This window comes from Arachis ipaensis, chromosome B4 (assembly GCF_059453495.1).
Source record: "Arachis ipaensis isolate K30076 ecotype BB chromosome B4, ASM5945349v1, whole genome shotgun sequence".
NCBI classification, from domain to species: domain Eukaryota; kingdom Viridiplantae; phylum Streptophyta; class Magnoliopsida; order Fabales; family Fabaceae; genus Arachis; species Arachis ipaensis.
Window position 1 is genome coordinate 107,902,292 of NC_142439.1, and position 14,468 is coordinate 107,916,759.

At 37.7% G+C, this 14,468-nt stretch overlaps 2 non-coding genes across 2 annotated transcripts; both read right to left on the reverse strand.

Annotated features, from left to right (window-relative positions):
* Positions 1-4,887: 4,887 nt before the first annotated feature.
* Positions 4,888-4,995, reverse strand: LOC148568706 (small nucleolar RNA R71). The gene has a single exon (XR_015882638.1). It is a non-coding gene; the product is annotated as a small nucleolar RNA R71 (small nucleolar RNA).
* Positions 4,996-12,073: 7,078 nt separating this feature from the next.
* LOC148568707 (small nucleolar RNA R71) lies at positions 12,074-12,181 on the reverse strand. Its single transcript, XR_015882851.1, has one exon. It is a non-coding gene; the product is annotated as a small nucleolar RNA R71 (small nucleolar RNA).
* Between the last annotated feature and the right edge of the window lie 2,287 nt (positions 12,182-14,468).

Sequence of the window (14,468 nt, forward strand, 5' to 3'; positions counted from 1 at the left end):
ATATATATGCAAAAATAAGAAAACACGAGTAAAAATCCTAAAAACCTAAAATGAAATGCACAAGTGTTGGGATTAGAAATTTGTCACCCAAAAACGCCGATTCGGTCGGACGACCTCCCCACACTTAAAAGTTTGCACCGTCCTCGGTGCATTCAAAGATAAGCAAGGGGGAACGGCGACTTGCCGAGTTGCCACCTTCAGCTAGTGGATCAACTGGTTACTGCGTGTTCTTCCTCCCGCTTCCATTTCAACTTATAATGACTCATCCTGAAAATAGAAGACAGGATAGTAAGAGCAAGGAAGCATACATTTTTGGAATGAGGTAAATCACTAGAATAGAGTGAGTGAATTTGTGTGACATTAATGACAATTAGGTGTGTGAATCCCAAATTGCACGCAGTTTAGAACACACACTAGCACAAAAAGCGATATCACAAAAGAAGCATGCACTTCACTTATCCTAGTGTGCTTGAGATGCTCTAAACTTGTGGGTGAAGACAACCAAACAAGCAATAAAGAGGCATGAGAGCATTCAAGCTAAAAACATATGAATGTATATAATCAAGAAGCACAATGCATTAAGGTAAATGCACAACATCTAATGTCAAGAAATTGCCCAATCAAAGAAAAGGATTCAAATCACATGGTGGCCAAATCATGCAATTCAAAAAGACTTAGAGTGCTTGAGGGCAATTCTTATCCACTTGGTATTCACAAAATTAGGCATGAGGAACTCAAAACCAAGTAACAGAATATAACCTTGATGAGCGGATAATTTATACGCTTTTTGGCATTGTTTTTACATAGTTTTTAGTATGATTTAGTTAGTTTTTAATATAATTTTATTAGTTTTTAAATAAAAATCACATTTCTGGATTTTACTATGAGTTTGTGTATTTTTCTGTGATTTCAGGTAATTTCTGGCTGAAATTGAGGGACTTGAGCAAAAATCTGATTCAGAGGCTGAAGAAGGACAGCAGATGCTGTTGGATTCTGACCTCCCTGCACTCAAAATATATTTTATAGAGCTACAGAAACCCAAATGGCTCGCTCTCAATTGTGTTGGAAAGTAGACATCCAGGGCTTTCCAGCAATATATAATAGTCCATACTTTGCTCAAGTTTAGATGATGCAAACTGGCGTTTAACGCCAGCTTTCTGCCCTATTCTGGCGTTAAACGCCAGAAACAAGTTGCAAAGCAGAGTTAAACGCCAGAAACAAGTTACAAACTGGCGTTCAACTCCAAGGACGACCTCTACATGTGAAAGCTTCAATGCTCAGCCCACACCAAGTGGGCCCAGAAGTGGATTTCTGTATCATTTACTCATTTCTGTAAACCCTAGTAACTAGTTTAGTATAAATAGGACTTTTTACTATTGTATTTACATCTTTGGATCATTTTTAGATCTTTGGAATGTTTTTCCTTAGACTTGGGGGCTGGCCATTCGGCCATGCCTAAACCTTATTCTTATGTATTTTCAACGGTGGAGTTTCTACACCCATAGATTAAGGTGTGGAGCTCTGCTGTTCCTCATGAATTAATGCAAAGTACTATTGTTTTTCTACTCAACTCAAGCCTATTTCTTCTCTAAGATATTCATTCGCACACAAGAACATGATGAATGTGATGATTATGTGACGCTCATCACCATTCTCACTTATGAACGCGTGCCTGACAAACACGTCCATTCTACATGAAAGAAAGCTTGAATGCATATCTCTTAGCCTCCTGATTTACGATCAGAGTCTTCGTGGTATAGGCTAGAATTATTGGCGGCCATTCTTGAGATCCGGAAAGTCTAAACCTTATCTGTGGTATTCTGAGTAGGATCTGGGAAGGGATGGCTGTGACGAGCTTCAAACTCGCGAGTGCTGGGCATAGTGACAGACGCAAAAGGATCACTGGATCCTATTCCAGCATGATCGAGAAACGACAGATGATTAGCCATGCGGTGACAGCGCAGTTGGACCATTTTCAATGAGAGGACGGGATGTAGCCATTGACAACGGTGATGCCCAACATACAGCTTGCCATGGAAAGGAATATGAAGGATTGGATGAAGGCAGTAGGAAAGCAGAGATTCAGAAGGAACAAAGCATTTCCCTACGCTTATCTGAAATTCTCACCAATGAATTACATAAGTATCTCTATCTTTATTTTACGTTTTATTTATCTTTTAATTATTAAAACTCTATAACCATTTGAATCCGCCTGACTGAGATTTACAAGGTGACCATAGCTTGCTTCAAGCCAACAATCTCCGTGGGATCGACCCCTTACTCACGTAAGGTTTATTACTTGGACGACCCAGTGCACTTGCTGGTTAGTTGTGCGAAGTTGTGAAAAAGAACTAAGATTATGAACGTGCGTATCAAGTTTTTGGCGCCGTTACCAAGGAATGAACAATCACGATTTCGTGCACCAAGTTTTTGGCGCTGTTGCCGGGGATTGTTCGAGTTTGGACAACTGACGGTTCATCTTGTTGCTCAGATTAGGTAATTTTATTTTAATTTTAAGTTTTTGTTTTTATTCTTTTTATTTCCGAAAAATTTTCAAAAAAATAATAATAATAATAAATTATTCTATGGCTTCAGAATTTTTAAGAATAAATTCTAGAGTTTCACGATGATCTGTTGAAGTCTGGCTGGCTGTGAAGCCATGTCTAATCCTTTGGACCGAGATTTCAACTTATCATCACAAGAGTCCATGGACTCCCATCTGATCAGCTGTTGTATGCCTGATTTGTATGCTAAAGCTTGGCTGGCCATTGGCCATGTCTAGTGTTTTGGACCGGAGCTTTCATTGAAAGCTTGGCTGGCGAGTAAGCCATGTCTAATTCCTGGACTGGAGCTTTAGACTAACATTGCATGATTCCTGGAATTCTCATTAGAAATTTTGAAATCCTTATTTTTCTTTTTCAAATTAATTTTCGAAAAAAAAATACCAAAAATTTTTTTTTACAAAATCATAAAAAAAAAACCAAAAATATTTGATGTTTCTTGTTTGAGTCTAGTGTCAATTTTTAAGTTTGGTGTCAATTGCATCTTGTTAATTTCATTAAAAATTTTCGAAACTCATGCATGGTGTTCTTCATGATCTTCAAGTTGTTCTTGATGATCTTCTTTGTTTGATCTTTTCATTTTCATGTTTTGTGTCTTTTCTTGTTTTCATATGCATTTTCAATTTGTTAGTGTCTAAACATTGAAAATTCCTAAGTTTGGTGTCTTGCATGTTTTTCTTTTCTTAAAAATTTTCAAAAATAAGTCTTGATGTTCATCTTGATCTCCAAAGTGTTCTTGGTGTTTATCTTGACATTCAAAGTGTTCTTGCATGCATCATGTGTTTTGATCTTGAATTTTTATGTTTTGCATCATTTTTATGTTTTTCTCTCTCCTCATTAAAAATTCAAAAAAAAAATAAATATCTTTCTTTTTTTTCTTCTCATAAATTTTGAATATTTGAGTTGACTTTTTTAAAAATTTTTCAAAATTTAGTTGTTTCTTATGAGTCAAATCAAATTTTCAATTTAAAAATTCTATCTTTTTCAAATCTTTTTCAAAAATCAAATCTTTTTTATTTTTTCTTTCATATTTTCGAAAATTTCAAATTGATTTTCAAAATCTTTTTCTTATTCTTACTTCATATTTTCGAATTAATTGCTAACAATTAATGTGATTGATTCAAAAATTTTAAAGTTTGTTACTTGCCTATTAAGAAAGGTTAAATATTTAAATTTTAAAATCATAACTTTTTGTTTCTTGTTAGTCAAGTAATCAACTTTAAATTTTCAAAATCAAATCTTTTAAAAAAAATTTTCAAATCTTTTTCAAAATAAATTTCAATCACATCTTTTTTAAAATCAATTTCAAAATCTTTTCTAACTTCTTATCTTTTCAAAATTGATTTTCAAATCTTTTTCAATTAATCTTATCTTTTTGTTTGATTCTTATCTTTTTCAAAATTACCTAACTAATTTTCTCTCTCTAATTTTCGAAAATCACTAACCTCTTTTTCAAAATTTCTTTTCATTAACTAATTATTTTAAATTTTAATTTTAATTTTATTCCTTTTCATATTTTTGAATTATAACTAATATTTAAAATAAAAACAAAAATATTTTTATTTTATTTAATTTTCGAATTCTTCCCCCTCTCATCTCTTTCTATTTATTTATTTATCTACTAACACCCCTTTTTCACTCAAAAATTCGAACCCACTCTTCTCTTCTGTGTTCGAATTCTTATCTTTTCCTTCTTCTATTCTTCTCTTCTTATACTCACATAAGGAATCTCTATACTGTTACATAGAGGATTCCATATTTTCTTTTCTGTTCTCTTCTTTTTCATATGAGTAGGAACAAGGATAAGAACATTTTTGTTGAAGCTGACCCTGAACCTGAAAGGACTCTGAAGAGGAAGCTAAGGGAAGCTAAAGCACAACTCTTTGGAGAAAATCTAACAGAAATTTTCGAAAAAGAAGGAGACATGGCCAAAAATAATAACAATGGTGGAGATGCAAGGAAGATACTTGGTGACTATATTGCACCCTCTTCTAACTTCTATGGAAGAAGCATCTCACTTCCTGCAATTGGAGCAAACAATTTTAAGCTTAAGCCTCAATTAGTTTCTCTAATGCAGCAGAATTGCAAGTTTCATGGACTTCCAATGGAAGATCCTCATCAGTTTTTAGCTGAATTCTTGCAAATCTGTGATACTGTCAAGACCAATGGAGTTGATCCCGAGGTCTACAGGCTCATGCTTTTCCCTTTTGCTGTAAGAGACAGAGCTAGAACATGGTTGGATTCACAACCTAAGGATAGCCTGAACTCTTGGGATAAGCTGGTCAGTGCTTTCCTGGCCAAATTCTTTCCTCCTCAAAAGATGAGCAAGCTTAGAGTGGAAATCCAAACCTTCAGACAGAAGGAAGGAGAATCCCTCTATGAAGCTTGGGAAAGATATAAGCAACTGATCAAAAGGTGTCCTACTGACATGCTTCCAGAATGGAGCATCATAAGTATATTCTATGATGGTCTGTCTGAGTTATCAAAAATGTCATTGGATCTTTCTGCAAGAGGATCTCTTCACGTGAAAACCCCTGCAGAAGCTCAGGAACTCATTGAAATGGTTGCAAATAACCAGTTCATGTACACCTCTAAGAGGAATCCTGTGAACAATGGGACGCCTCAGAAGAAGGGAGTTCTTGAAATTGATACTCTGAATGCCATATTGGCTCAGAACAAAATATTGACTCAGCAAGTCAATATGATTTCTAAGAGTCTGAATGGATTGCAAGCTGCATCCAACAGTACTAAAGAGACATCTTCTGAAGAAGAAGCTTATGATCCTGAGAACCCTGCAATAGCAGAGGTGAATTACATGGGAGAACCCTATGGAAACAGCTATAATCCTTCATGGAGAAATCATCCTAATCTCTCATGGAAGGATCAACAGAAGCCTCAACAAGGCTTCAATAATAATGGTGGAAAAAATAGGTTTAGCAATAGCAAGCCTTTTCCATCATCTTCTCAGCAACAAATAGAGAATTCTGAACAGAGCCATTTTGCCCTGGCAACCATAGTCTCTGATCTATCCAAGACCACACTAAGTTTCATGAATGAAACAAGGTCCTCTATTAGAAATTTAGAGGCACAGGTGGGTCAGCTGAGTAAGAAGATTACTGAAACTCCTCCCAGTACCCTCCCAAGCAATACAGAAGAAAATCCCAAGAGAAAGTGCAAGGCCATAACCTTACTTGGTGTGGCCGAATGCCCAGAAGAGGAAGAGGACGTGAATCCCAGGGAGGAAGACCTCTTGGGACATCCTCTGAATAGAAAGGAATTCCCATTTGAGGAACCAAAGGAATCTGAGGCTCATACAGAGACCATAGAGATTCCATTGAACTTCCTTCTGCCATTCATGAGCTCTGATGAATACTCTTCCTCTGAAGAGGATGAAGACACCATTGTAGAGCAAGTTGCTAAGTATCTAGGAGCAATCATGAAGTTAAATGCCAGTTTATTTGGTAATAAGACTTGGGAGGATGAACCCCCTTGCTCACCAATGAACTGAGTGCACTAATGAGGCAAACATTGCCTCAGAAGAAACCAGATCCCGAAAAGTTCTTCATACCTTGTACCATAGGCACCATGACCTTTGAGGAGGCTCTGTGTGACCTTGGGTCAGGAATAAACCTCATGCCACTCTCTGTAATAGAGAAACTGGGAATCTATGAGGTACAAGCTGCAAAAATCTCACTAGAGATGGCAGATAAATAAATGAAACAGGCTTATGGACTAGTAGAGAACGTGTTAGTAAAGGTTGAAGGCCTTTACATCCCTGTTGATTTCATAATCCTAGACACTGGGAAGGATGAGGATGAATCCATCATCCTTGGCAGACCCTTCCTAGCCACAGCAAAAGCTGTGATTGATGTTGACAGAGGAGAGTTGGTTCTTCAGTTGAATGAAGACTACCTTGTATTTAAGACTCAAGGTTCTCCTTCTGTAACCATGGAGAGGAAGCATGAAAAGTTTCTCTCAATACAGAGTCAAACAAAACCCCCACATTCAAACTCTAAGTTTGGTGTTGGGAGGCCACAACCAAACTCTAAGTTTGGTGTTGGGAGGCCCCAACATTATTGCTCTGATTTTCTGTGAGGCTCCATGAGAGCTCACTGTCAAGCTATTGACATTAAAGAAGTGCTTGTTGGGAGGCAACCCAATGTTATTTAATTATATCTATTTATTTTCCATTGCTATTTTATGTTTTCTTTAGGTTGATGATCATGTGAAGTCACAAAAACTACTGAAAAATCAAAAACAGAATGAAAAACAGCATTAAAAATAGCTCACCCTGGAGGAAGAGCTTATTGGCATTTAAACGCCAGTAAGAAGCATCAAACTGGCGTTTAACGCCAGAAAGAAGCATCAAGATGGCGTTAAACGCCAGAAACAAGCACCAAACTGGCGTTTAAAACCAAAACAGAACATGGAATTGGCGTTTAACACCAAGAATGGGAGAAAAGCTGGCATTAAACGCCAGAAACAAGCAGCAAGCTGGCGTTTAACGCCAGACATGCATTCTAAGGGCGTTTTGCACGCCTAATTGGAGCAGGGATGCTAAGTCCTTGACCCCTCTGGATCTGTGGACCCCACAGGATCCCCACCTACCCCACCTCTTCTTCTCTCTTCTTCACACCTTTTCATAACTCTCTTCCCCAAATACCCTTCACCAATCACATCCATCCACTCTTTCACAGGATCCCCACCTACCCCACCTCTTCTTCTCTCCTCTTTACACCTTTTCATAACTCTCTTCCCCAAATACCCTTCACCAATCACATCCATCCACTCTTCCCCATAAACCCCACCTACCTCCAAAATTCAAATTCTTTTCCCTCCCAAACCCAACCCTAATGGCCGAACCCTACCCTTCCCCCCACCCCTATATAAACCCCCCCCCCACACTACTCCATTTTCACACATTACAACCACTACTTCTCCCCCTTGGCCGAATACACTCTCTAACTCCGTCTCCTCCATTTTCTTCTTCTTCTACTACTTTCTTTCTTCTTTTGCTCGAGGACGAGCAAAGATTTTAAGTTTGGTGTGGTAAAAGCATTGCTTTTTGTTTTTCCATAACCATCAATGGCACCTAAGGCCAGAGAAACCTCAAGAAAGAGGAAAGGGAAGGCAACTGCTTCCACCACTGAGTCATAGGAGATGGAGAGATTCATCTCAAAGGTCCATCAAGACCACTTCTATGAAGTTGTGGCCAAGAAGAAGGTGATCCCTGAGATCCCTTTTAAGCTCAAAAAGAGCGAATATCCTGAGATTCGACAAGAGATTAGAAGAAGAGGATGGGAAGTTCTCTTTAATCCTATTCAACAAGTCGGAACCTTAATGGTTCAAGAGTTCTATGCAAACGCATGGATCACTAGGAACCATGATCAAAGTATGAACCCAAACCCAAAGAACTGGCTTATAATGGTTCGGGGGAAATACTTAAATTTCAGTCCGAAAAATGTAAGGTTGGCATTCAACTTGCCAATGATGCAAGAAAACGCACGCCCCTACACTAGAAGGGTCAACTTTGATCAAAAGTTGGACCAAATCCTCATGGACATATGTGTGGAAGGAGCTCAATGGAAAGTTGACTCAAGAGGCAAGCCGGTTCAATTGAGAAGACCGGACCTTAAGCCTGTAGCTAGAGGATGGTTGGAGTTCATCCAACGCTCAATTATTCCTACTAGCAACCGGTCTGAAGTTACTGTAGACTGGGCCATCATGATCCATAGTATCATGATTGGGGAGGAAGTGGAAGTTCATGAGATTATACCTCAAGAACTCTACAAGGTGGCTGACAAGTTCTCCACTCTGGCAAGGTTAGCCTTTCCTCACCTCATTTGCCACCTCTGCAATTCGGCTGGAATTGACATAGAGGGAGATATCCTCATTGATGAGGACAAGCCCATTGATGAGTGGATAATTTATACGCTTTTTGGCAATGTTTTTACATAGTTTTTAGTACGATTTAGTTAGTTTTTAGTATATTTTTATTAGTTTTTAATTAAAATCACATTTCTGGACTTTACTATAAGCTTGTGTGTTTTTCTGTGATTTCAGGTATTTTCTGGCTGAAATTGAGGGACTTGAGCAAAAATCAGATTCAGAGGTTGAAGAAGGACTGCAGATGCTGTTGGATTCTGACCTCCCTGCACTCAAAGTGGATTTTCTGGAGCTATAGAACTCCAGATGGCGCGCTCTCAATTGCGTTAGAAAGTAGACATCCAGGGCTTTCCAGCAATATATAATAGTCTATACTTTGCCCGAGTTTAGATGACGCAAACTGGCGTTCAACACCAGTTCCATGCTGCATTCTAGAGTTAAACGCCAGAAACAGGTTGCAAAGTGGAGTTAAACGCCAGAAACAGGTTACAAACTGGCGTTCAACTCCAAGAGAAGCCTCTACACGTGGAAAGCTCAATGCTCAGCCCAAGCACACACCAAGTGGGCCCAGAAGTGGATTTCTGCATCATTTACTCATTTCTGTAAACCCTAGTAACTAGTTTAGCATAAATAGGACTTTTTACTATTGTATTTACATCTTTGGATTATCTTGAGTTTCATCTTTAGATCACGTTTGGGGGCTGGCCTCTTGGCCATGCCTGGACCTTCATCACTTATGTATTTTCAACGGTAGAGTTTCTACACACCATAGATTAAGGTGTGGAGCTTTGCTGTTCCTCATGAATTAATGCAAAGTACTATTGTTTTTCTATTCAATTCAAGCTTATTCTTATTCTAAGATATCCATTCGCACCCAAGAACATGATGAATGTGATGATTATGTGACGCTCATCATCATTCTCACCTATGAATGCGTGCTTGACAAACACTTCCGTTCTACATGCAAACAAGCTAGAATGAATATCTCTTAGATATCTAATACAGAGGACCGAGTCCGAGATATTAGAATCTTCGTGGTATAAGTTAGAACCCATGGACGGCCATTCTTGAGATCCGGAAAGTATAAACCTTGTCTGTGGTATTCCGAGTAGGATCTGGGAAGGGATGGCGGTGACGAGCTTCAAACTCGCGAGTGCTGGGCGTAGTGACAGACGCAAAAGTATAGTAAATCCTATTCCAGTATGATCGAGAACCGACAGATGATTAGCCATGCAGTGACAGCGCATTGGACCATTTTCACAGAGAGCATGGGATGTAGCCATTGACAACGGTGATGCCCTACATAAAACTTGCCATGGAAAGGAGTAGGAATGATTGGATGAAGACAGCAGGAAAGCAGAGGTTCAGGAGGAACGAAAGCATCTCTATATGCTTATCTGAAATTCTCACCAATGAATTACATAAGTATCTCTATCCTAAGTATATTTTATTTATGTTTTTATTATCAATTCACCATAACCATTTGAATCCGCCTGACTGAGATTTACAAGGTGACCATAGCTTGCTTTAGGCCGACAATCTCCGTGGGATCGACCCTTACTCACGTAAGGTTTATTACTTGGACGACCCAGTGCACCTGCTGGTTAGTTGTGAGAAGTTGTGATAAAGAGTTAAGAATACAATTGTGCGTACCAAGTTGTTGGTGCCATTGATGATCACAATTTCGTGCACCAAGTTTTTGGCGCCGTTGCCGGGGATTGTTCGAGTTTGGACAACTGACGGTTCATCTTGTTGCTCAGATTAGGTAATTTTATTTTAATTTTAAGCTTTTATTTCTTATTTTTGAAAAATACAAAAAAATTTCTTTTTTTGTTTTTCCCAAAATAATTTTCAAAAAAAAAACCAAAACAGATCTTATAAAATCATAAAAACCAAAAATTTTATATTTCTTGTTTGAGTCTTGTGTCAATTTTTAAGTTTGGTGTCAATTGCATTTTTTGAATTTTTCTTAAAACTTTCGAAAACTCATGCATGTGTTTTTCATGATCTTCAAGTTGTTCTTGATGATTTTCTATGCTTGATCTTTAATTTTTCTTGTTTTGTGTCTTTTCTTGTTTTCCATATGTATTTTTGAATTATTAGTGTCTAAAGTTTGAAAATTTCTAAGTTTGGTGTCTTGCATGTTTTTCTTTTCTTAAAAATTTTCAAAAATAAGTCTTGTTCATCTTGATCTTCAAAGTGTTCTTGGTGTTCATCTTGACATTCAAAGTGTTCTTGCATGCATTAGTTGTTTTGATTCATAATTTTCATGTTTTGTGTCAATTTAGTATTTTTCTCTCTCATCATTAAAAATTCAAAAATCAAAAATATATCTTTCCTTGTTTTACTCATAAATTTCAATTTCAAAATTCTATCTTTTCAAATCTTTTTCAAAAATCAAATCTTTTTCAAATTTTTTTATATATTTTCAAAAATTTTTAAAATTAATTTTCAAAATCTTTTTCTTATTTTTACTTCATATTTTCGAAAATAATGCTAGTATTTAATATTTTGATTCAAAAATTTTCAAGTTGTTACTTGCCTATTAAGAAAGGTTCAATCTTTAAACTCTAGAATCATATCTTTTTAGTTTCTTGTTAGTCAAGTAATCAACTTTAATTTAAAAAAAATCAAATCTTTTTTAATTTGCAATTCAAATCTTTTTCAAAATCAATTTCAAAATCTTTTCTAACTTCCTATGTTTTCAAAATTTGATTTTCAAATCTTTTTCAATTCACTACTTGACTTTTTATTTGATTTTAATAGTTTTCTATTTTAATCATATCTTTTTCAAAGCCACCTAACTACTTTTCTCTCTCCAATTTTCGAAAATCACTAACCATTTTTTCAAAATTCTTTTTAATTAACTAATTATTTTAAATTTTAATCTTATTTTATTTCTTTTTATATTTTCGAATTCTAATTAATTAATTTAATAAAAACAAAAATATTTTCCTTTTATTTTAATTTAAAATTCGAATTCTTCATCTTCTCTCTTCTCCATTCTACACTTCTATTCTTCTACTCATATAAGGAATCTCTATACTGTGACATATAGGATTCCATATTTTCTTTTGTGTTCTCTTCTTTTTCATATGAGCAGGAACAAGGATAAGAACATTCTTGTTGAAGCTTATCTTGAACCTGAAAGGACTCTGAAGAGGAAGCTAAGGGAAGCTAAAGTACAACTCTCTAGAGAAAATCTGACAGAAATTTTTGAAAAAGAAGGAGACATGGCCGAAAATAATAACAATGCAAGGAAGATGCTTGGTGACTTTACTGCACCAAATTCCAATTTACATGAAAGAAGCATCTCAATCCCTGCCATTGGAGCAAACAATTTTGAGCTGAAACCTTAATTAGTTTCTCTGATGCAACAGAATTGCAAGTTTCATGGACTTCCATCTGAAGATCCTTTTCAGTTCTTAACTGAGTTCTTGCAGATCTGTGATACTGTTAAGACCAATGGGGTTGATCCCGAGGTCTACAAGCTTATGCTTTTCCTATTTGCTGTAAGAGACAGAGCTAGAATATGGTTGGACTCTCAACCTAAGGATAGCCTGAACTCTTGGGATAAGCTGGTCACGGCTTTCTTAGCCAAGTTCTTTCCTCTTCAAAAGCTTAGTAAGCTTAGAGTGGATTTTCAAACCTTCAAACAGAAAGAAGGTGAATCCCTCTATGAAGCTTGGAAGAGATACAAGGAACTGACCAAAAAGTGTCCTTCTGACATGCTTTCAGAATGGACCATCCTGGATATATTCTATGATGGTATGTCTGAGCTATCAAAGATGTCACTGGACCATTCTGCAGGTGGATCCATTCACCTAAAGAAAACGCCTGCAGAAGCTCAAGAACTCATTGACATGGTTGCAAATAACCAGTTCATGTACACTTCTGAAAGGAATCCTGTGAATAATGGGACGCCTATGAGGAAGGGAGTTCTTGAAATTGATACTCTGAATGCCATATTGGCTCAGAATAAAATATTGACTCAGCAAGTCAATATGATCTCTCAGAGTCTGAATGGATTGAAGGAATCATCCAACAGTACTAAAGAGGCATCTTCTGAAGAAGAAGCTTATGATCCTGAGAACCCTGCAATAGCAGAGGTGAATTACATGGGTGAACCCTTTAGAAACACCTATAATCTCTCATGGAGAAATCATCCAAATTTCTCATGGAAGGATCAACAAAAGCCTCAATAAGGCTTTAATAATGGTGGAAGAAATAGGATTAGCAATAGCAAGCCTTTTCCATCATCCACTCAGCAACAGACAGAGAATTATGAGCAGAATCCATCTAGCTTAGCAAATATAGTCTCTGATCTATCTAAGGCCACTTTAAGTTTCATGAATGAAACAAGGTCCTCCATTAGAAATTTGGAGGCACAAGTGGGCCAGCTGAGTAATAGAATCACTGAAATCCCTCCTAGTACTCTCCCAAGCAATACAGAAGAGAATCCAAAGAGAGAGTGCAAGGCCATAGATTTAACCATCATGGCCGAACCTACAAGGGAGGGAGAGGACGTGAATCCCAGTGAGGAAGACCTCCTGGGACGCTCAGTGATCAATAAGGAGTTCCTCGATGAGGACCTAAAGGAATCTGAGGCTCATCTAGAGACCATAGAGATTCCATTGAACCTCCTTCTGCCCTTCATGAGCTCTGATGAGTATTCTTCTTCTGAAGAGAATGAAGATGTCACTGAAGAGCAAGTTGCCAAGTACCTTGGTGCGATCATGAAGCTGAATGCCAAATTATTTGGTAATGAGACTTAGGAAGATGAACCTCTCTTGCTCACCAATGAACTGAGTGATCTGGATCAACTGAAATTACCTCAGAAGAAACAGGATCCTGGAAAGTTCTTAATACCTTGTACCATAGGCACCATAACCTTTGAGAAGGCTCTATGTGACCTTGGGTCAGGGATAAACCTCATGCCACTCTCTGTAATGGAGAAACTGGGAATCTTTGAGGTGCAAGCTGCCAGAATCTCATTAGAGATGGCAGACAACTCAAGAAAATAGGCTTATGGACAAGTAGAGGACGTGCTAGTAAAGGTTAAAGGCCTTTACATCCCTGCTGATTTCATAATCCTAGACACTGGGAAGGATGAGGATGAATCTATCATCCTTGGAAGACCCTTCCTAGCCACAGCAAGAGCTGTGATTGATGTGGACAGAGGAGAATTGTTCTTCAACTGAATGAGGATAACCTTGTGTTTAAAACTCAAGGATCTCCTTCTGTAACCATGGATAGTAAGCATGAATAGCTTCTCTCACTGCAGAGTCAATCAAAGCCCCCACATTCAAACTCTAAGTTTGGTGTTGGGAGGCCACAACCAAACTCTAAGTTTGGTGTTGAACCCCCACATTCAAACTCTAAGTTTGGTGTTGGGAGATTCCAACCTTGCTCTAATTATCTGTGAGGCTCCATGGGAGCTTACTGTCAAGCTATTGACATTAAAGAAGTGCTTTTTGGGAGGCAACCCAATATTATCTAATTATATTTATTTATTTTCCATTGTTATTTTGTGTTTTCTTTAGGTTGATGATCATGTGAAGTCACAAAAACTACTGAAAAATCAAAAACAGAATGAAAAATAGAATGAAAAATAGCACACCCTGGAGGAGAACAGTCTGGCGTTTAAACGCCAGAAACAAGCATCCGTCTGGCGTTTAACGCCAGAAACAGGCACCAAGCTGGCGTTTAACGCCAGAAACAAGCATCTACCTGGCGTTAAACGCCAGAACAGAGCATAGAAGTGGCGTTTAACGCCAGAAATAGGCAGCAGTCTGGCGTTAAACGCCAGGATTGCATGTATAGGGCATTTTACACGTCTAAAGGGTGCAGGGATGAAAAATCCTTGACACCTCAGGATCTGTGGACCCCACAGGATTTCCACATGATCTGTGGACCCCACAGGATCCTCACCACTTCTTCTCTCCCCTTCACACCTTTTCATAACTCTCTTCCCCAAATACCCTTCACTAATCACTTCAATCACTATTTCCCATCACCCCC